The sequence below is a fragment of the Mastigoproctus giganteus genome, chromosome 10, assembly GCF_048544385.1.
Source record: "Mastigoproctus giganteus isolate SK-2022 chromosome 10, ASM4854438v1, whole genome shotgun sequence".
Classification (NCBI taxonomy): domain Eukaryota; kingdom Metazoa; phylum Arthropoda; class Arachnida; order Uropygi; family Thelyphonidae; genus Mastigoproctus; species Mastigoproctus giganteus.
The window spans coordinates 164,979,143-165,003,240 of NC_143584.1; the positions used below are offsets into that span (position 1 = coordinate 164,979,143).

Consider the following 24,098-nt stretch of genomic DNA (forward strand, 5'->3'; position numbering starts at 1 on the left):
TTCTTCCCTTAACAAACCCATGCTGTGTCTGAATTATTGCTGCAGTCTTGTCTAGATGATCCTGCAATGCATCTTTAACCAGTGACTCCATTATTTTACCCGGAACAGAAGTTAAACTAACTGGTCTGTAATTACTCGTGTCACCCTTCGATCCCCCTTTGTGAATTGGGGATACATTTGCACATCTCCAGTCCGTGGGAATCTCTCCTGAGTCCAGGATTCTCTTATAATTATGGCTAAGGGTTTGCTTAGTTGCTTTGCTGCCTCCTTTAATATAACTGGATAGAACCCATCCACCCCAGGTGCTTTTCTTATGTTTAACTTCAACAATTTCTCCTCCACTTTGCTTTCAGTTATTACAAAATCATTAAGTATCCTGCTACAATTTGATAACCTTCTGCCATTTCAAACCTTAATAATTCCTCATGTGTGAATGTAGATGCAAAATACTCATTCAGTTTGTTTGCTATCTGAGCAGGATCATGACAGACAATGGACACTGCTCTTTGCAGAGTCCCTCAGTGTTCAGTGTTGGGTCCACTGCCAAATACAGAAAACATTATTATTTTTTGTATTTATAAATGATATTGATGATGGTAAATCAGGCTTAATGTCCAAGTTTGCAGATGATACAAAGGTTGGCAGGGTTGTTAAGGACACTAATGACAGTACACTGCCTCAACAGGATCTAGAAAAGTTGAGCAGACAGGCTGAGAGGTGGCAAATGAAATTTAACATTTACAAATGTAAAGTACTACATATGGGAAGCAGTAACCCCAGAGTAACGTACCAACTCTGTGGTACTACACTGACAGTGGTAGAGAATGAAAAGAACCTGGGGGTAATTGCACAGGCAGATATGAAGTTTTCTGAGTAGTGCAGACTGTCTGCATGAGTAGCTCATGGTGTCTTGTCAATGATATACAGGAATTTTTCTAGCAGGGATAAGGAGGTGATTATTCCCCTGTATAAGACAATGGTCAGGCCACACCTTGAGTACTGTATACAGGTCTCTCTTTGGAGGCCTCTTTTTAAGAAGGATGTAGAGCTGTTGGAACGAGACAGAGAAGGGGAACAAGATTAGTGAATGGAATAGTAGGTTTGCTCTTATGAAGAAAGGCTTAATTTTGCAGATTACAGTGTGGGGAAACTAGGCACCTACGATGTGATCTGATTGAGGTGTATAAAGCCCTGAATGGTTTGAGCATGTTCAATGCTGATGGGATTTTTCCTCTTGCTCAGAATAATCACCTGAGAGGGCATAAATTCAAATTGAAGAAAGACAGTTGTAGGATAGATGTGCAGAAGTTTGCCTTCAGCCAGCAGGTAGTTGAGTGGTGGAACAGACTTCCATCTTTTGTTGTGGAAGTTGATAGCCTAAATAAATTTAAGGCTGAGCTGGACAGGTATTTGAAACAAATGGAGGAGTGAAACGGGAGCGGGTTTTTTTTTTTTTTTTTTTTTTGGCTGATGCTGCATAAGCTTGCTTTCTTGTATTGTGTGCCTCTACTAATGCTAGTATGAAGGACAATGCCAGAAGAATATTGTACAGCTGTCATAGGTACCAATACCAAAAAAAAATCTGCACCAACCAAATGCCAAGTCTACATAACCATTAGTCTCATAACTTTTAAGACAAATTTCCACACATCCATTCTACACCTGTCTTTTCTCAATTTGAATTTATCTCCCCTTAGGTTAGTAATCTGAACAAGTGGAAGAATCCCATCAGAATTCAGCGTGCTCAACCCATTCAAGCCTTATACACCTCAATCAGATCACCTTGCAGGTGCTTAGTCTCCAGCCACTGCAATTTGCAGAACTTAAGCCTCTCTTGGTAAGAGGATCCCTTCATTCCCCTCAGCAATCTTTTGCTCTTCTCTGTATATGATCAAGCAAATCTACATCCTTCCTAAAATGAGGTCTCCAGACCTATACACAGTACTCAAGGAGTGGCCTGATCATTGCCTTATACATCCTGATCATTGCAGGGATAATCACATTTTCCCTACTAACAAAATTCCTGTTTATCATTGACAATACCTCATGACCTGCTATGGCAGCCTTTCTACATTGATCAGGAAACTTGTGGTACTAAGTGTAGTACCACACAGTTGAGATTCCTATAAAAAGGTTATGGTGCCATCAGTATTTTGTTAACTCAATCCAATTAAACTTTAAAAAGTTTAATCAGGACATTCCTCACAGATTCCAGAAACTGCAGTTAATTTTAAAAATTATTTTTCTGAAACTTAACCTGCACCTGGTCCAGGTTCAATCAAGCCCTCTGAACACATCCAATGCTAGCCATGCCTGTAATATTATTGACAGCATTATTTTAAATTACAGCATATCTTAAAATACTACCAGTATGTATATGGACCGAATTATTTAATTCAATTCAAAAAAAAAAAAATAACATTAATGGAGTAATTCTAAAAATATCTAGTTTATAATGGGCCAGCTCTTAGTTCAATCAATGTGGCCAGTTTTCCATATCCAACAGAGACAATGAAAGAATATATAGGTATGCATATTCGAAGGGTATCTATTTTCCACTTAAATCAGAAATGAATAATTCTTTATCTGTGTTCCTTGGTAGACTTCTTTCCTCTCGTCATGAATTCAGTTGCAGATATAAATCGCCGCTGACTAGACGGAGTAAGTTAACAAATTCCATACTTAAAGAAGTAAAGGTTATTTCAGATAACCTTCTACCACTTGTATACACTCTACGTACAGAAACTAATCCGGGGTTAATGCGAGTTAAGAAAAATGTATGTAAAAGTGAATTTTTATCAATTATTTTATTTGTATGGATCAACATAATGAAACAGGAAAAGTAATAACTTACCTTGAATATTTTGCTTTGCAATCAACAGGAAAGCGGTATATGTTCAACGGAATAATAAATAACACCTGAAACAGTAATTTAAGGCATGTTACTCAAATACAAAACAAGACACTTCAGAGCACACAGTAGTAACATATCTTACTTCTCTGTGCTTCACAGCTTGCCTCCCCCTCCCCACCTTTACCCTTGTCTAGAGCTGAAGAGAAATAAAACCAACGTTAAAAATAATCGAAATACTTTTCTGCTATTTAAAATTTACTTACCGAAATATGTTAATAACCCTAGCTGCGACTAATCGTTCAAGACTAAGGCACTATAAGAGTACCAAAAAAATAGAGAAACTGGACTTTTCGCTTTAAAAAGGTGACTACAAGAAACACTTCATAAATACAATGCGTTACATACGCTTTGGAAACAAGTCAGTCACCATGTACCCAGAAGTCAAAAAAACGGAAAAATAGATAAACCGTAAGTGCCATCCCGTACACAACGTCACACCTGGCAGAACACCATAATACTACTCTGTGTCAGTTCTTACTCAATTTCTGTTGTGATATTAAACATGTGGGCTAACACAGCGCTACCTGCAATAGAAGTAGTTAACTGTTAACATCCAAGAAATTCTCCAAAAGCATCTCACGTCCGTCAGCTCCTGTGTCAAAATCTATACATCCTGTTATAAAAAGATATAAAAATACGCATTTTAAAAGATGTTCGGCTTTTAATGTAATGTCATTATTATCATTATTATTATTATTGTTGCATTGTAATGTTTCAATGTATATATGTAAACAGAAATTAAAAAATTAAGTTCACTAAGTAAAGAAATTCAGAAAACAAGAGTTAAACCAACACTATCGTATACAAGTTTGTAGAGAATAAATTTGCTGCTCGATGCAAAAATTCAATGCTATATAAGATAACTAAAAGGACCCAAGCAAGGGCATAAATAGACCGGCTTACAGCAACTGGTACCTTAGGCGAACAATGCGGAGCCAGAAAGGATCTCATAGGCTTCCTTGCACCATATAGTTAATAATAATAATAATACAATACAATACAATTTTATTTATTAAGAGAATTCGTTTACAATAATAATAATAATAATAATAATAATAATAATAATAGTAATAATAATAATATCCCATTGGGCCTATTTAGCCATGATTTAACCACAGTGTCATATTATGGTTACCTGAGAACAACCTCATCCACTCATGTGTATTGTCCATAAACTAAACTTGTTCTCTAGTCTATTTTCCTGTTTTGCCGGACGAAAAACCCGAAAGTCCAGGAGAAAAAACTTGTTTACCTCGCCTGAGACCGAAAAACTCAGTCACAGAGTGAAAATTTGCCTTTATGGATAAGCACCCTCCTACCAAAAACAACAAAATGCCACTCTATAAAAGTGTCCGAAGCAATCTCCACTTAAAATTATTCCATGCCAGTCCTACACGAAATAGCACGTTTAGATCTCTTGTGGGGCCTGAAGCGGTTGTGGAATTTTGGGACCCTTAATGCTTCAAAATTATAAAATTTAGAAAATAAATTAAAAACATCTTTGTACAAATTATGAATTATGGATCGATCCAGAGTTTGGGGAGCAACAGTGATCCATAGTATTGTCAGATCTATGCTTTCAGCAAAATATTCGATCTTTTGAGCATTACTAGAGTTTGTAGAAATGTGTGGACGAAGATTTTGCCCTGTATTAGTTGTAAAAACTTCCAGGGATCTGCTCGTTCTTAGGTATGCTTGACTTTTGCCCTTAAGCGAGGAACTTCCAAAACAGATCGTGGGCAGTGCCCAGTTGGGGGTAGCATGGTTCAGATGACCTGGTTTTGTCAATTCAGTACAAGCACAACAATGATGAGCTAAATACCATTTGGTGGAACCAATTGATTAACTCTGAGAAGGGAAGACAGACTTATGCTTTCCTGCCCTTCATTCATACTGTTGATCATTAGCCCAAGCCATGCTTAAAGTTTGCGCTGTCTGCCTGCTTTGTACTTAGTGGACATGGCCTAAATTCTAGGCTGAGCCAGAGGGAGTTAGCCGACTCAGGTATTTTTTTTCCAGTCTACAGATAAAGTTTTCTGCACACAGCAATTTATCAACGTGTGGAACATTCTGGTGAGCATAGTTTTGTGAAATTCCTGGGGTATTTACCAGATTTCAGTGTTTTACTCTATTTTCTTTGTTTGTGAGGCCGCATAGTCACCACCAGGCTCACAACGAGGACACAGGGAATTGCACCGATATAACGCGGCTGCCGCGCTGAAGTCTGGATCTTGACTAGGGTGCTTCCAAACTGTGAATAACCTCGAACCAAGTCAGAGTCCCATTTTTCGCCGATTTAAACGCAAAACTGCCAAGTAATGACCATGTTTGTGTGTCCCCCCCTCCATCATAAACTTTCCATGGTGTTACGCAAACTTTTCGCCAGTGTACAATACAGCATATTAGATGTCACCATCGTTTCTTGCCACCCCTTGAAACGTCACAGAATATTAGTCCCACTACTCGAGGTGAATTTTAACTGTTGGCTGTTTTTCCCCCAGTCTAAACACAGTGGGGGAGGTCAGCTCAAATCTTTGCTGATGAACTGCTCAGCCCCTATTTCACTTAGAAATACGCTACAGGTGTCAATTTCAACCGACCTATGGGTTCTATAACAGGAAACCCCGAAACCTCGGTAATCCGGACAGTCTCGAAAATCCAGATTTACTCAACATGGAGGGGAAAGCTTGACAACACCCTGGACATTACGTACCTGAATCCCAACGATGACCCCATCATCATCACAGAAAACCACGATGAAGTGGCGGATCCCCACACTGTGGCCCCACAGATTGGCAAGAGGAAATATAAAAAGCCAACAGTGCTCAAGTTGGAGCGGGAGACGCACTCAGAAACTGAACTGAAAAAACCAAAAGAAATCCAAGATAACCAGCCAAGACAGAGAGATGCCGGCGATAAAAAAACAACCGGACTCCTGTACCCCTCTCTACCGGAGAACACCGTTCTCGAGAAGACGATGTTCCTCAAGGCCGCCCTTGAAACTCTGTTCAAGGAACAGACCAACAGGGTAACTACAGCTCTCAGAGGGCAAATTCTCAACCTCTGGAACAAGCTAGACACACTCTTAACCAAAACGTACATTGAGAGCGAAAGAGCAACAGCCAAGCTCCAGGCATATATTGAATGTGGGGCAAAACAAATACAACAGCGTGCACCCACATATGCAGAAACGCTGAGGAATTCATCCAACGAACCCGACAATATACAACTCAAAAACCAACCTGCCAAAAGAAAAACTCTTCTGCCAAATCCCAATATTGTTGTGCTGAGACCACTCACCCCTGACGACACCACCTCCAGTGAAAGTATAAAGAACCACTTTATGACATCTGATAATCCGAAATCGATAAGAATAAAAACAATCAGAAAAACAAGGAGTCCAGGAATCGTCATAGAGACGGAAACCATCGAAGAAGCCAGCCAGATTATGACTAACCCCAAGATAACAACTATAGGATTGAAGGCGGATTCACCGAAGAAAAAAGGACTTCATCAAAATCTACGACCTGAATAGCAACATTACGCCAGAAAAACTGACCTCTGAGACGACAAAAAAACTGACCCAGAAGAACTTTATGCCAGAAGAACTAACCTCTGCAGGTTTCTGAAGAGAAACCTGCAGAGGTCCATCCCAAATACCAATATGAAAGAACTGGTCACACCGAGATATGCGATTAAACCCATGACAGAAACTCCAAGAACTGGGTCGTGGAACTTAGCCTTGCAGCATGGCAAGTCCTTGCCAAGCAAACAAGGATCTTTGTAAACTGGAGCAGCCACAAATTTCACGAACACATTGTGGTCTCCAAATGTTATAGGTGCTGCATGTTTGGCCACACTACCCATACTTGCAGCCAAATAATCCAGACATGTGGCCGCTGTGCCGAAAAAGGCCACGACTATAATGGCTGCCCCAAGAAAGATGAACAACCAACGTGCACCAACTGCAAATGGCAAAAACTAGACGCAGCGCGCTCGATAATAAATGCCCCCATCTACATAAAAATCAAGAGTTTAAACCAATCCAGAATCGACTATGGCAGCACATCCTAAGCAATACTATACCACGATTGTCAAATTCTTCCAACACAACGCACAAAGAGCAAGGGCCGTAACAGACCAAATCAGGCTCAAAACTGATGAGGTAAATGCTGACATCATCATTCTACAGGAACCATATACCCACTCCAAACTGGTTAGGGGATATCCCCTAAAATACAAAATAATACAGAAAGAGGAAGCAACTCCATGGGTTGCAATTTTCATAAGAAACCGGATATAACAGCTATCAGTCTCCCATCTATGCACAGCCTGGGCGGCCTGCGCCGAAGTTATAACCGCAATCGGTGCCTTCTACATAATCTCCCTATACTGCAGACCTGGAGAAGACATCCTTACAGCCACAAGATACCTGGACCACGTTACCAACACCAAGGAGAAAGAATTATCATTGGAGCTGATGCTAATTGCAGATCCCCGGCCTAGTACAGCCACACACTTGACAGGCAGGGCACCAGTAATGGACAGCAACTGGAGGAATTCATTGTGAGCGCTTCCATTGCTGGACTAAAGAGGCCAAACCAAAATTATTTTTGTAATCTGAGATGGGAAGCGACCATCGATGTCTCCCTTGCCGCTCGAAATATAGCGGGTAACATTTTTGATTGGACGGTGCAGGATTCCTGGATCACGTCCGACCACAGGGTCCTCACCTTTCAACTCAATAGGAACCTCCACAGGCAACCAACAGCAGGACGAATGCTCCAGCGCTACGCGCTCCATACTGCAAACTAGGATCTATTTAATGAGACCATAACTGCTAACAAAAACAGAAGAACAATGGACCTAGAAAACGCCAGAAGCTCAGACGAATTGCAAAGGACAATCACAGACATCATCACCCACGCTGCCAACGCTGCAATAAAAAGAAAACGACCTACACCTGGCGCTATTCCGTGGGGGACCTATGAGTTGCAACGACTCTGGAAAGAAGTCTAAAACAGGAGGAAAAACATCCAAAGAGCGAGACAGACTTGGCCCGCACAGGAAGTGGAGACACTCAGGGAACTCTATAGAGAGGCTCGGAACTCGTACACTGCTCTCATACTGAAAAACAAACAAGAATCATAGGAATGACTTGTGACTAACTCGTGGAATCCTGACCCCCTGGGGCACCGTTTATAAAATCGTCACGAACAAACTCCCCAGGGGGAGGTAATAACAACCACGATCACACCAGAAGGTGTTGCAACATGTTCCTGGGACGCATCAACAAACAACATCCTGGATACTGTCTTCCGCCTTCATGTGGACCCACAAAGAGAGGAACAGATTAGGACATGTCGGAAAAATGACGCTTATCAAACTGACGATGTGGAGCCACAATTTTCTAAAGAGGTGCTCTTCCAGGCTGAATCACATATAACGGTTAGAAAATGCCCAGGCCCGGACCTCCTGGAGCCGGAGATCATTAATAAGGTCACTGAAATAGACCCTAATCTATTGCTCCAACTGTTCAACCGATGCATGCTAGACGGAAACTTTCCACTCGACTGGAAGCTAGCCAATGTAAAACTTATAATGAAAAATCCGAACAAACCACCTGAATAACCATCTTCTTACAGACCAATCGCCCTTCTCACCGTCTGCAGTAAACTTTTTGAAAAGATTACTACTAGCAAGAATCCAACAATATTACCAACTAGCGAACCTACCTTCACCCCACCAATATGGATTCCGACAAGGTCGCTCCACTGTTGACGCCCTTCAAAGCCTATTCACACAAGCACAGGAGACGGGTAAAAAATACCTACTGGCTATTTCCATTGATTTTGCCGAGGGCATTTGACACCTATGGTGGCCGAGCGTCCTGGGCCGGTCTGGAAGGCCAGAGTTCCCGGCAACCTGTACAATGTTATTGGGAGCTACCTCACCGACAGAACGATCATCGTCAACACAAGGCAATGCAGAGGCAAATCCACAGAGGATGCCCACAAGGCTCAGTGCTGGGACCAATTATGTGGAACTTGCTGATGGACGATTTCCTGAACAAGGACCTGGAGGAAGTCGTTTGCAGGCGTTTGCGGATGACCTTGTCTTGACAATTACAGCCAACTCCAGACTACAGCTGGAGATCCAGGCAAACCGCGCCATACAAACCCTCCAAAAACTGGGTCGGACTTCACTTGCTCCAAATCTCATCAAATAAAACTAAGTACAAGGGGACAAATCACCAAAAACATTCCTCCCCAAAGTCGACAGATTTCAGCCGTAGACGCCGACCTGGTGTTCACCAGGCTTATTCACGACCTACCTATTAACATGACATGGTGCCATCGAGGCCAAGTTGACCTCACTCGGAATTACAGGCGATCCCAACTGTACCTGCAGCGAGCAAGAAACCTGGCAGCACCTTATGTATGACTGCCACCAATATGGTGACCTCCGCTGTCAAATGATCACAAGGATACAATACTGTCCCAAAGACCAAGAACAACGTCCCTTAGAAAACAAGGCGACATACATCGCCTTTTCTGAATATTCACAGAAACCATTCGCGAGATGCCGAACCCTGCTACCCCAACAAGGGAACCAAACAACCTAGCCGAGAGGAATACGAGAAATCCAACACGGAATCTGGACAACAGACAAATCTGAGGCAAGGAACAACCACAAACAAAAGGCTCAACTGACCTAACTACCAAAAATGGCAGGTGGACTAAGACCCATTCTTCCAGAGAACAGAATCCCAGCCACAATAAGAGACTCACTAATTGGACACTAAAATGATACACAACTCTATACCTAACTGAAGAAAACATGGATGGGGAACCATGCCACATGAATTACCATAATCCTAGAACAAAACTGCTACACACTGAGCCCAGAATAGCCTTATTGGAGACCTGAATCGGGCACTCTAGCCCGTTTCACTTTAAATCACACTCACCAGCGGGAAATATCCTCCTGGCTTCCCCCTCGTCCAAATTTACAGTTTTGCCCAATCTCGGCCTATTCGTTTCAAGCGACACCCCAACGCAATTGACATTTTTTTTTTAGGTCCTAGCCGCTGAAATCTCAGGAAAGTAGGCAGCAGGACTTGCTAGACTACCTACTTGAAATACTGGTGTAACTAGTCTGCCTCCAAAGTGCGAGCAACATTGGGCCTAAGTAGGGGTTCAGCGGCTAAATGGCCAGAGGAACAATGGTATATGACATTACACATTTACAATATCCATACACTTTTTAAATCTCTGGCCTTCCCAGTGAACTGGTTCGCCTACAATGAAAGTAACGCGGAGATGGAGGAAACCCCTGGTGACGTTTGACTTCGTCTTACCTTACACTTTACACTTTACTTTACAGCCGACTCAGGTCTATTGCTCTAGTGGAGAGCTGGAGACTGACCTCCCTGTCACGCTCCATTGTTCTCTTTATGTGGACTTGTGGGCTGGATGGAAGGAGAGATCTTTGTTCTATATGAAGACAATTTGCCTATGCTGTTTCTTGATCAAACAAATTTTGGTTTATTCTTTGAATATATTAGAACTGCATTTAGGAGAAGAGCCTTAGGTAGTAATGACCTAACTTTTCGTGGTGGGGATGATAAGTCGTAGTGGGGTGTGATGGCTCATCTCCATTATGAAGCGAAATTATCAAAACTAATCTTTCTCTAATTCTGGTCTACTTAACTTGCCCTGTGGGTCTTCATGTGTACTACTATACTAATAGACTAAAGGAAATCAGCTAACCTATGCCACAGAGGACTATTATACGAAAATGGGCAAGATGCTCAAGGTGACATGTAGACATGTATGTTATCTTCTGTACAGTGGCTCCAGGAACATAAGTTCATCTCCACAACGTTACTCTGCGATGATTCTGGCCTCTTTGCCACCGGGCAGGCAGTCTCCTGGAAAGCGTGGCGGGTACCCGTTTACACCACGAGGAGGTGGGCCACAATTAGATATGTCCTTAGCCAAGTGGAGATAGACCATTACAATCTTTGTCTGCCCTGAAGAGGGCGAAGTCCTGCACCCACCAGAGATAGTGCTATACCAATGGGTGCCAGCAAATCCCATACCCACAGCTACCCAAACTTAGGGTACCAGCATAGAGAAAAAATAATAAATAAAATCATAATTTAAAAAAAAATAAATAAATAAAATAAATCAGTTAGTTAAAAAATAAGTAAAATAAAACAAACTAAGATAAATTCATACATAAGAGTAGAAAAAAATAAATAAAAATAAAACAGTATTAAAAAAAGAAAGAAAAAAGAAGTAAAACAATAATAAAAAAATTATAAATAAAAGTAAGAAGAAAAAAAAAATAAATAAGTAACGATTGTAAATATAAAATAAAATGATAAATAAAATTTAAAAAAAAAACCCATAGTTGCCCACACTTTCTTCTATTTTCTCTAGCCAGTACAGCTAAAGAAAATAGAAGAAAAAAGATAAATAAATAAAATTACACAAAAATAAATAAATAACATATATGAAAAATAAACAAATAAAAAAAGTAGATAAAAAATAAGAGTGAATTGTCTAAGAGTGGACAAATCCCGCACCCACTGGAGGCAGTGTAATACCAGTGGGTGCCAGCAATCCTTGGGTTGTCCAGGCCTGAGGGGATAAAAGTAAAAAAGAAAAAAAAAAAAAAACTGGATCTATGTGATCTTCTAAGAGCTATTCAAGGTGACAATATTTTATCTTTGCAATACACCGCTCACTATTGAGGCTGACATTATTGAAGGTGGTGGAGCAGAGGTTCCCAACCTTTCTCGGTTCACGGCGCCATTACTGTCTCAGTAATTTTTTCCCGGCACCCCTAGGCCAAAAGAAATACCTAACATAGAGGTTTTCGACCTCTTAATATATATCTATATAATAAATTTATTCTTTATATAGAGGTACTAAATAAAGATCAATTATAGATCACCGCAAAATTAAAAAGATACGGTACAATGAATATTGTACCATACCTTTTATATTGTACCCTTTTTATAGTGAAATAAATATATAAATTTAAAACAAATAATAATAGTAATAATAACTTTAAGTAACTTAAACCAAAATTACACGGCACCCCAAGAAGGTTGTTGCGGCACCCCGGTTGAAAACCACTGTGCTAGAGGCACCATAGGAGGTGAAGCTGAAGCGGGATTGGCCAACAGCAGTTTTCTTCTAGCAAATAAATCAACAGCAAATTGTTGTAAGATTCCAAAGTGAGAGACAGATTTACTAGATGTTTTTCGTTGCCAGGTGAGAAAGTGTTTATACAGTCTTGTACGGATTTCCGTAGGTCAGCATAAGCTGACCTACGGAAATCCGTACAAGAGGGCAGTGATAAAGCAGGTGTTTCCAGTCTTCCAGTTGGAGACAAAGGCAAGAATCGGTATTGTTTATTCTGAACTGAAAGAGACTGGAGTTAAAAGAACCATGTCCAGTTATGATAAATGGTGTGTAGAGGTTTGGAAAGAACCATAGGGAATTTTTCTTGTTGGCAGTAAAGGAGACGTCTGGTATAAATTTATATGTAGTTCTGCCTTTAGGAGTTGTATTCCAACGATTTTGCCAAATTGTTGTTAAAGCAGACCAAATCCGGATTTTTTCAGCTTTGGTGTCTGCAAGGACATCATTCTGTTTTTCATAGAATTCCATGGAGGTCTGATGTTTTTGAAAGTAGAAGAAGACACGATGTAAAATGTGCAAGTCCACAGATAATATGACCTGCTCCAGCTATGACCTGCAGGGCAGTTGAGACAGTCCTGCAGACACGGAGCATTTTAAGAATCACGGATCTTTGCAAGGAGAGTAGTTTTGATTTCAGTTTGACGTTCTTAATTCTTTCATACCAAACCGGAGCAGCATAGTATTAGTAATGGCCGCATGGTGCAAGAAAGCCTATGGCTTATGTTGCACCAGCCAAAAAAAAAAAAAAAAAAAAAAAACCGAATAAAACAATGATAATAAAAATAAATAAATAAATAAATAATAATAATTAATAAAAGATAAGGAAATTAAACCTATCAGTCTACGCGCTTCCCTCACCCTAAGATGCTGTCCAGATGACCTTTGAATTTCCCTAAACTGTCAGCCTCTACCTCCCATGTAGGCAACTTATTCCAGTAATTTATAACTCGCTGGCTAAAATAAAACCTCCTGCAGTTCAATCTAAACATTTCCCCCCGTAACTTGAATTTATATCCTCCAGTTCATTTATAATCTTGAAAATTTCGTCCTCATTCATTTTACTGATGTCTCTCAGAGCCTTAAACACCTCAATCAAATCTCCTCTAAGGTGTCTAGTTTCCAAACTCTGCAATCCACCTATTCGAAGTCTTTCTTCATAAGGATGCCCGTTTGCCGATCTCACCAGGCGAGTTACCCGTCTTTGCACCCTTTCAAGAAGCTCGATGTGTTTCTTTAGGTGCGGTCTCCATACTTGAACACAGTATTCCAAGTGTGGTCTAACAAAATCCTTATATAATGGGATTATCACTTCCCTATCTCTACTTGCAAAAGTTCGATAGATCATCGATAGGACACCATGGGCTTTCCTTGCAACCTGTTTACAATGCTCAGAGAATTTCATGTCTGACCGTACCATAACACCCAAGTTCTTTTCCTCCAGTACTGGGTTTAGTTGAATTCCAACAAGTGAATAAGTTATTTTGGGATTACTGTTTCCCAGGTGTAATACTTTACACATTGTTGGATTAAAGCATAGCTGCCATTTTTCTCTGAAGAAGCTCAGCTTGACAGTGATCATTAACTACTTTACCAATTTTAACATCATCTGCAAATTTAGACATCATGCCCTCTATCCCTTCATCGATGCCGTTTGTGAAAATTAAAAACAACAGTGGTCCTAATACTGATCCTTGGGGAACCCCACTTCTTACATCAACCCAATCTGAGGAATAGCCATTTATCACAACCCTCTGCCTCCTGCCCCTGAAGCCATCCTGCTGTGCATCCAAGGATTTTCCCAGTGATTCCAACCCGTTCCAGCTTATAAAGCAACCGCTCATGTGGGACTGAGTCAAAAGCTTTGCTGAAATCTAAATAAACAATATCGAAATTATTCCCTAAATCCAGCTCGTGAGTGTCCCTTTCAAAATAGCGAACCAGATTTGTTAAACATGATTTTCCCTTTACAAAACCATGCTGAGTATCCTTGAGAATTTCAATTCTATCCAAATGATCATGAATTCCACCCTTGATCATTGCCTCCATGATTTTCCCTACCACTGAAGTCAGACTGACCGGTTGATAATTTCCCACTTCACTCTTAGAGCCACCCTTATGTATGGGAGATACATGGCACTTTTCCAATCCAAGGGAATATCCCCAGAGTCTAGTGATGCTCGCATAATTAGCCTCAATGGTTCAATGAGAAAAATGGTTCATAAGGAAGAATTCATGCATACTCTGCAGTAACCCCAGGGGCTCACATCTAGTGAGTAAGGGCTTGGCACACCCAGGGTCCTGAGCTGGATATCATCATTCTTCCTTTTCTTGGTGATTCCCTTCTATTTCTATTTCTCTCTCTCTCTCTCTCGGGGTAATTCAGAAAATTTTATTTATTTATTTTTATTTTTATTTTTTTTTTTTTGGTTGGTGCAGCATAAGCCTCAGGCTTCCTTGCACTCTATGGCTAATAATAATAATAATAATAATAATAATAATAATAATAATAATAATAATGCACTCACTTGCTGCCTCCCTTAAGAGTATAGGGTATATTCCATCAACTCCAGGAGTTGATGGAAGTGTGGTGATTATTTAATGAAAAAATTTCGAGCCTGTAGGCTCGAAAGTTTTTTCATTAAATAAACTTGCGAAATTTCAATATCATTAATTACATATTTTTCAAACTTCGCTCCCTCAATTTCCCATTGCCACAAAAGGTTTTTCATTTGTAAATATCGATGCAAAATAACTGTTGAGTTCATCTGCAACGGCAACTGGTGTATTTATTACTATCCCCTTTCCCTTACGTATAGGTCCGATCTGGTTTGTCCTGCTCTTCTTGGCATTTATATATGTGAAGAATTCCTTATCCACCCTCCCCTCCTCTTTGCTCTGTTTGCTAGTGATTTCTCATAAACTGCCTTTGCCTGTCGAACCTTTTCTGTGGCTCAATTACACATCAACTTGTAGCTGTTATAGGCTTCAGTACTTTTTATTGCTCTGTAACCTTTCCATGCCACCTTTTTTCTGCTCAAGTAATGTGGCAACTTCATTATTCATCCAACTTGGAACCCTCCTTGTGGAGTATTTTTTTAATGGTAAATACGCATTCAAGGCATCTGTGATTAATGTTTTAAAAGCGTACCACAGTTCAAATGTATTCATTCTCTGCGAGATATCTACCCAGTTAATAGAGGCCTTGTAGTACCTTAAGGCATCGTAATTTCCTTTTCTGAAATTAAAATCCATTCCTTTGCCTTTTACTGTTATTAGGTTGCAATAGGTATGAATACTGCCTTGTAATATAAGAGAAGAACTCTGCATCCAAGTCCCCAGTCAGTTCTTATAATCCGAACAACAGCCATAGTAAATTTCTTGATTTTTATCTATTAGGTCGTTTACGTGAAGTCTATCATCAATGATCACACCAAGACGTTTTAAGTGCTTGACGTGTGGTATTTTCTTGTTAGCAATGTGTATTTCTCTAATGCATTAAGGGCTTAAGCCTCAAGCTGCGAAAGAGATTAGTGGGTGGCTTGTCCCACCGAAGAAGGGCCAAATAGCCCTGAAACGGTGCCGTCTGGGTGGTGGTATCCACTGAGAATAAGTAACAACAGTCTTCTCCTTCGGGTGAAGCGTTACTTATTCGAAGTAATGCAATGTCATGGCAACTCGTCGTGAAGGTATTCACAATATGAGATGTAACTCAAACGACCGCTATTGCAATTTGCTAATCTATAATTAGCTGTGTATAAATAATGCAATTGCACTAAATACACATAGTCTATGTGTATTTACAATTAAATGGAAAATAAATGAAAACGTCTGAGCGGGTACCACACCAGGTGAAAAAGGATGGGGTTTGAATCCTGCCAATAACGCCAGAAACTTTCATGGAGTTTTTCGCTCGCCAGTCGGTATTAGGCGGGAACAGCAAGGTTTTCTCTCCCCAGAAACTCTGGTTTGCTGATTTTTCCTCCAGCAAAACAAGAAAATCGACCAGAGAACACGTAATTTATGCATTTGCTTTCTCCAAATGCAGATATATCTAGCAGCATGATACAGTTGGAAATGGATTTCATCAAACCAAGAGATAAATTTCCACATGTCAGTAGTCCAGTATCGGTGCTGATGTGCCCATGCAAGGCGAAGTTTCCGATGACTATGTTGAGCCAGTCACGGTAAACTCGTGACACCACAAAACGGGAGCACTTGACTCCGTTGGCTATCGCCGATAGACGTGTATACCTGCGCATTTTTTTTTACTGCACAATCATTCCACGAATGGAAAGAACTCTTCATCGACCTATTCTTCCTCGCAGACACTAGCCTGCACGCATAACACAGTTGTTATAATCACCGTCCACCACACACCGGGTGGAAAAAGGTTCGAGTTTGAATTCCGTCAATGACACAAGCAACTTTTACCCTTTTTCACTCCGTGGCTCAGTTAGTCGGTCTCAGGCGTAGACGGCAACGTTTTCTCCTTCGAAAATTTGGATTTTTCCGTCCAACAAAATAGATAAAACACACGCAATTTATGAACCTAATACACATTCGCAATTGAGTTAGCTCTCGGGTGTCCCTAAAATGAATTCTCTTCTTTTTTCTCGCAGATAATCAGAAGCTGATCGCCATGTATGCGAACCTTAGAACCACAGCAGTTCCCGTCTGAGAATATTTGTGTATTCTACTCTATGTTTAAATCTGGGTAGAAAAAGAGAGCAATATTAAATGAGAAATGAATGAGAAACATAAATAAAACTCATATCTTTTATTTTAAGAAACAAGAAAATAACGTATTTCAATAATTAACGTACAATGGTACGTTAATTATTAACGTACATTAATTTTAACGTACAAAAATTAACGAAAATTAACGTACATTAATTTTCGCTCAGTGGGAAAATTTTTTATCTCATTTTCACTTCTAAATCCGTTTATCTAAATTATGAGAAAAAAATTTAGCTTATGTTCACACCAAAATCTTCCTACGTTGCGCATCCAATTTCTGTTCGTAGAACTGCTACTTACCTATAGGACAAGAAACAGATTCTGGAAACTAAGCTCCTCTCGGCCAGTAGAATTTTTGCAACCATCTTCCTCCCACACCTGATGGAAAGTCCTGAGTTCAATTCCCGTCAATAACGCGAGGAGTTTTTATGGATTTTTACCAAAACGTGACTGTGTTAGTCAGTCTTAGGCGAGAATTGCATGGTTTTTCTAACGGAAACCGGGTTTCGTTCAGTAACTTGATTGTGTATTTTAGGTGCATCAGCTTAGGCCTTATTGCGCCTTAAATAGCACGTTTGTAAATTGCATGCGTTCTATGGCTGTTTGTTGTTTGCTGGAGAAAAACCCGAGTTTCCAAGGGGGAAAAAAAAAAAACCAAACCATGCTACCCTGACTGAAACCGACTAACTCATCCAAGTTGTGAAAAAATTCCATGCTTCATTGACGGGATTTGAACTCGGATCTTTTCCACCCGATGTGGGGAAGATGGTAATTATGTCCACAATTTGTATTTTTATTTATTAGTACATTTTATAATATTTAATACGACTCTGCATAGGGAAAAGGGGAAGACAAAGATAATTGTCTTTCCCGCAATGGTATTGTGGGGTACAAGTGCATGTTTAGTTTTGGGGAAGCGTCGGATAAACATTAGACCAAAGTTAGTTATTCAGTGTTAACATAATGCTGCCATGGTCTCTGCAATGACGTAGCGGAGTGGTCAGGAGCGTGAGTGCAGTGGCACACGCTCTTTGAGTGGACCGGGGTTCAATACCGTGACTACTAAATACGAATAACATTTGTATCGATGATTTATTGTAAACTCCTTTGACCTGGTGGTTGTGACGGAGTATAAATAAGAACATTTTATTACTTTGGTGCTGTTGTGTAGTTGCAGTAGGGTTTTAGGAGCATCAGCGCGTAAGATCATATTGCTCCATATATATACTGTCTGTAAATTGCCTGTGTTCTCTAATCGATTTTCTGTTGCTAGACGAAAAACCAGATTTTCCGGGAGAAAAAACCATGCTGTCCTCGCCTGAGACCGACTAACAGAGCCATTGTGAAAAAGGCTGATAAAAATTACTCACGTCATTGACGAGACTCGAACTTGGGTCTTTTCCATCAGGTGTGGGAGGATGGTGATGCTACCAACTATGCCAACTGGCCACTTTGGTGCTGACACCTTATTTTTTATTTATTTAATTCAAGAGCTATTGTCGTTTCTTTTGATTCCGTTGAGCACCATGGTGTGAGGAATGATTTCCTAGTATTTCGGACTAGCACCGTTTGTTGTTGTTGTTGTTGTTGTTGTTGTTGTTGTTGTTATTTTGGTTTTTAGGAGCATTAGCAACTAAGGCCATATTGCTCCGTAGAACCGTTTGATCATAGTACAAAACTATCAATACCACTTATAACGTTGACATTTAGAAAAATAAATACGATCTTTATTGTAAGGTTCATATAAGTACACGCAGGTACCCTACTATTACAAACCCTTCACGGCACTAAGCCAGGGGTTAGTACTATCTGTGGTACCTCCTCTGTACTTTTATATTTCAAGCGCGATAATGCACTGATCTGTAAAGCAAGGTTTGCATACACCGAGTCTGAGTAAACGAAGTTACATAATCGAACATTCCGTTCTGGACTTCTGATCTGAATTACGTTCAACACACTGCTGGGGGTTATCTGAAACATAAATTCGATGGGGCCAGTACGAACTGGCCCAATCCTAATTTATGGTACAGATGTAGTGTATTTATCTGTCGAGAGCAGAGATGAAAAGATTTATGTCCTTTTACTGGCTTCTAGTTCATAAGGGCTGCTTCCCGTGGGATAAGAAACTTTGTCACGAATTTACTGATTCATTTTAAGATTATAAAAGAGAACAGAGAAGAAAAGCACCAAATTAAAGGAATATCGCTTATGATTAACCTTCCAGTCCGCAGCAGGTTATTGTCGATTTATTATCGTATAATCACAAAGAAAGTTAAATTGATAAAAATAAAACCAGTAAATTAAAATCAGTTTATTTACACAATAAAATACAAATGTCAATTGTGAATCAAACATTCTTACATTAGTCGTGGGTAGACTGAATGATTCGGTTTTGGTTTGTTGGCTGAGTGAATCTATTTGTCATATTTCTGTACTTTGTAACTTGCAGTGCTTATTCTGTTTCTCTCCGACTTGCGCCACTCATACAACCAATTGCATTTCCAAGAAAATTACATGGAACACACTTCCGTTTCCAACTGCTTATCTTAATCTCTCGGATAAGGTCCACTTTCTGTCAAAATGTTCGCTTATCTAAATGGTAAATTAATTCTTATTTGCTTAAGATAGATGATCTTTAATCATAAGTAAATCTCTTCTGCCAGCTTATCATTTATGAAAATTCCCCTTTCTTACCTACCCTGATTTTTCACAGTATTGCAACTAAAACTAGATTTATTTTACAGAGCCTCGTCTCCACTGTTCAAGGACAGTAGAAACGTATTGCCCCTTTTTTTTAATCACACCTATGGTCATAATTTGTTTACTATTTGCGTGAAAATATACTAGTTTTACACGCAAATACACTGGTGTGCAAAATTTAAGGACCAGTCAGATTTTCACCTGTAGCTTCTCACAGGAGTAGCCTGGATATGGGAAAAGCATAACCAAAGGAACCTCGTGAGGTACAGAAATGATGAAGGAAACAACACCGACACAGCAACGGAAACAAAATGGTACAGAGGGACTTTATTCAAAAATGGCAACGTAGCACTGGCTGCCATGATACAGATGCATCACTGCCAAAGATCGAACAAAGTGAAGAGGTGGTCCTCAGTAGGAGATATGGCCACCTCTAATGTCGATGCAGGTTTTGCACGGCCTGTCCATACTTAGAATAATGTTGTTGATAAGTTCATGGGGTAACATCGTCCATTCCTCTGTCAGGACCCTCTTCAGCTGGTGAACATTTTCTGGTGGGTGTGGACGTGCCGCTAGGCGTCTCCCCAGAGCATTCCATATGTGTTCGAGGGATTTAGATCGATAATACGGGCAGGCCAATCCATACGAACAATGTCCTCACTTTTCAAAAGCATATCAAGAGCTGCAGTGCGATGGGGTATGGCGGTATCATCCATAAACACGAACTCGGGGTCAATGGCACCTCGGAACAGACACACATGGGGAAGGATTACCTCAGTACAGTATCGTGCACCGGTTACAGTTCCGCCTTCCAGTATCTGGAGTTGTGTACGTCGTTCATCCAAGATAACGCCTTCCCAGACAAGAACACCTCGACTGCCATATCGATCCTTTTCAGTGATGTTTGCGGGGTGATACCATGTGCCAACCTCTCGCCAGATGAGTTGACGTCCAGAATCGCTGCTGAGACTGAATCTACTCTCATCAGTAAAAAGTACCTTAAGTAAAGATTTTGTGGTTGTAACCTTTAGAAATAGTGTTGGTCCTTAAGTTTTGCACACCAGTGTAGTAAGCAAAATGTAAACGTGGTTTTTTTTTTTTTTTTTGGCTAGTTCAGCAAGAGCCTGTGGCTTCCTTCCACTATATGGCGAATACTATTACTGTTGCTATTACTTTACGAAATTATAGATTTTTTACGTAAGTATTATTTAAACATTTTGAAATATTTACTAACGAAAAAAAAGTTGAACCTCACCCGGTACCAACTAACTAGGCCACGGTGTAGTAAAAAAAAAAAAGCGCTTGAGGTGTGTGTGTGTTCGCGCACGCGCAAAGCTTCAAAGAGATTAAGGTCACGAGGCGTGAGTACACTGTCTCTGCATCTGAATATATTCTTCGTTGGTTTGTTTTTTTCTGGATGAAAACTGAAGTGTCTGAGAAATAAAATCACTGATATCGTCTAACTAACTCGTTCACTGTAAAAACAATACTTAATTTACTACATGTTGTGAAAGATTAGCAATTGTTACCATTGTGCTATCTGTAAGGGTTTATCTATCTTCACAAAATTTCATTGCAGATAAAAATGCTTTTAAGACGGAAATACTAACGTAAATTTTCTATACATTTTGTGCCGCCTCCGTACTATTTAGTAAATAATCAGGACCAGAAATTCAGATTTTTCAACTAGAAAAACTGATCACAAAATTTATGCAATTTACAGGCATGAAAGGAAGCACCTTCGTAACCTTAGTTGTTTTTGTGCAAACTGTAAACACTCACGACAGCAGATAAGACGTCTCAAGCGAAGAATTTTTCATCACGTAAACAAGTTTCAAATTCACCCTACCACAGAATATTATTCCACAGTCTGGGGGTACCTATAAACATCTCTAAAACTTCTGGATTCATATAAAATTGAGCAGTCAAATTCATTCATGATCCGTCTTTTATAAAGTCTCTCCACTATCTGCCTCATGGACGTTCAGTTACTGCTTTGCGACTTTTCTATAGATATTTCTAAAGGCACTGTTCTTTTGAATTGGCATCAGAAATTCCTCCACTCTCTTCTAAACTACTCTGAACATGTGTCACAATGAGTTAGATCCATTCACTGTCGAACTCAAAACATACAGAACCGACTTCTTTTCCCCATTTATCACTTCTACTTCTGTTTTGTGGAACAACTTTCCTTCTCAAATCCTTTCCTTCTTAACCTTTAATACATGCACGAATATTAAGAACTGTAGATTGTAATACCTTTCATGTTTGCGGCTTTCATTAAAAAAAAAAAAAGTGATTATTAGAGTTATTTGCATGTAAATATATTATTTACGAGATTAAAAAAATATTATTTAGGAGATTAAAAAAATTTAGTCCGTAAATATTATTTACGGATGGAAAAAATGTTCGACCTAACCCGGTACCAACTAACTCGGCCACGGTGTGGTAAAAAAAAAAGGCCATTGAGGTGTGTGTGTGCGTGTGTGTGTTTGTGTGTGTGAAACTTTTCACCAAGGAAACTAAGGCCACCAGGAGTCAGTTCTGACGTCTATGGTAGTTTGCCTGTTATGTGGGAAGAAAAACCATGACTTTCATGGATTTTCATATTGGATATAAAAGCGAAGCGCTTTAAACAACAACAACAAAAAAAAAAATCCTTTTTTTTTTTATAGAAATTAAAATATCCATAAAAATGCATCTGCAAAAGGGCATAAGAAACAGAAGTGCCTAGAGATTACAGAAATCTTAATTCGGCCCTGTTGCAAAATTACAAACCCTTCTTAGAACACGCAATTTTTGCGGACATAATAGACACAATCCGCGTGCATTTGATCAGCAATGGGATTTTAAAGGAGTGACAGTTATAGGTTGACTTTAAGTAAATGGTGCATAAAGCCAATAGGTGAAAGAAGCAAATACACATTCTGCTTTTACTTTATACACCCAAACTAAAATTATTGTAGTGTGACTGGCCTCTGATTTACATTTGGTACTCACTCTATGTGGCCATTTCATTAATAGTTAAGGGCAACGACATTCTTTAAAGGGGAATAAAAAAATGTTTAAAAGGAAGACAAAAAATATGTTTAAAAAGAAAACAAAAAATACGTTTAAAAGGAAGACAAAAAAAATCAAAACAACTATGAAAAAAATGTTAGAGCGTGGTTACACTGTGGCCACTTTATTAGGTACACATACCCTTTTAATGAACAAATGCCTCCTTCAGTAAAAGAATTACGTGTTCGTACTATGCGGGTAGGTCGAAGATATACTTGGAGATTGTATTGTATTACGTTGTTTTGTGTCTCTGTCTGGAGGTCTCCCACACGTGGTGTCAATAAAAAGCTGTGATTAGCCAAGCCACTCATGTGTGCTGTGTTGGGTTATTATGTTTTAGTACTGTGTTGTGTTATTTATGTTATATGACTGGCCACTTAGCAACCAGGAAGCAAGCAAGCTATCACTTGGACGGGTACTCCTAAAATCCTACAGAAGTTGGAAACGTAAGGTGCAACTAGACCTAAAAGCCTTTGTTGAAGGTTGAAGAGGCTTTGTAAAAGGTTGAAGGGGCGTATTGAAATTCTTCCATTCTATGACAGGACTCGAACCCAGACCTCTCCAAACGAGTCACAAATGGCAAATCCACTATACTGTCACGGTAGACATGAGGAACAGAGAGCTCTGCCTGCAGTCCTATTTCTTATACAGTAGGTCTCGCATTATATCGTGTCTCCATGTCCTTGTTCATTATAGTTTTAACAGCATAAGCACTGCTTTCTCCAGCGGCAAAGTTTTTTTATATCAATAGAACCACAACAAGATGTTATTTTCATACAAAAGCATCATGAATGCCCGAATCAACAGAGCGATAGTGAATTTATAAATGAATAAATATAATCTTTATTGTAAGGTTCCTAGGTACACCCAGGTATCCTACCTTTGCAAACCCTTCACGGCACTAAGCCAGGGGTTAACAAGTGGCAGAGATGTCATCTCGCCGGAAATGTAATAAATAAATTATAGGATAAATAAATAACATACAGCAGATTGAATTTAGTTAAAAATAAAATACAATAATAACAATAATACATCAAATTAAAATAACAAAATAAATTAAAATAATACAGGACAGTTTTCTTGAATTCAAGTTTCCCTGAAATTCTTGCCGAGCTGGAGCGTTCTCACATCAGTTGATGGTTGTGGAACACACGTGCAGATCTAGGATGCGCCGTCTGTACTTTTTGTCATCAACAATTTTGCACAGGTCGGCGTCCAAGGACTGGGCTAGATGGAGCTTCTGATAAGGGAGGGACCGATCTTTAAAATGCAACCTCGACAGAAGAGCAAGAAGCTTGGGAGTGGACCGGAGTGTTGGTTGAAGAACTCTCCAGCACACGGTGTCCCAAATGTTGGGCGCTGAGATTCTTCCAGCGATCATTTTGATGGTGAAGATAAGTCTTCTTTCGTTCATTAAGGCTGCGAATCTGGTTAAATTCAGTGCTTTGACCATTGGTGTTGTGGTGGGA

At 39.8% G+C, this 24,098-nt stretch overlaps 1 protein-coding gene across 2 annotated transcripts in view; it reads right to left on the reverse strand.

Annotated features, from left to right (window-relative positions):
* LOC150079448 (natural resistance-associated macrophage protein 2-like) overlaps positions 1-3,361 on the reverse strand; it is a 162,984-nt gene extending 159,623 nt beyond the window's left edge. Inside the window, exons 1-2 of one of the 2 annotated variants that reach the window (XM_090383970.1) lie at positions 3,118-3,361; positions 2,855-2,919 (exon numbers count right to left, since the gene is read on the reverse strand). The gene's annotated coding sequence lies outside the window, so the exon portion shown is untranslated. The remainder of the gene's footprint in view (positions 1-2,854; positions 2,920-3,117) is intronic. The other variant, XM_090383971.1, reaches the window with a different exon arrangement.
* Between the last annotated feature and the right edge of the window lie 20,737 nt (positions 3,362-24,098).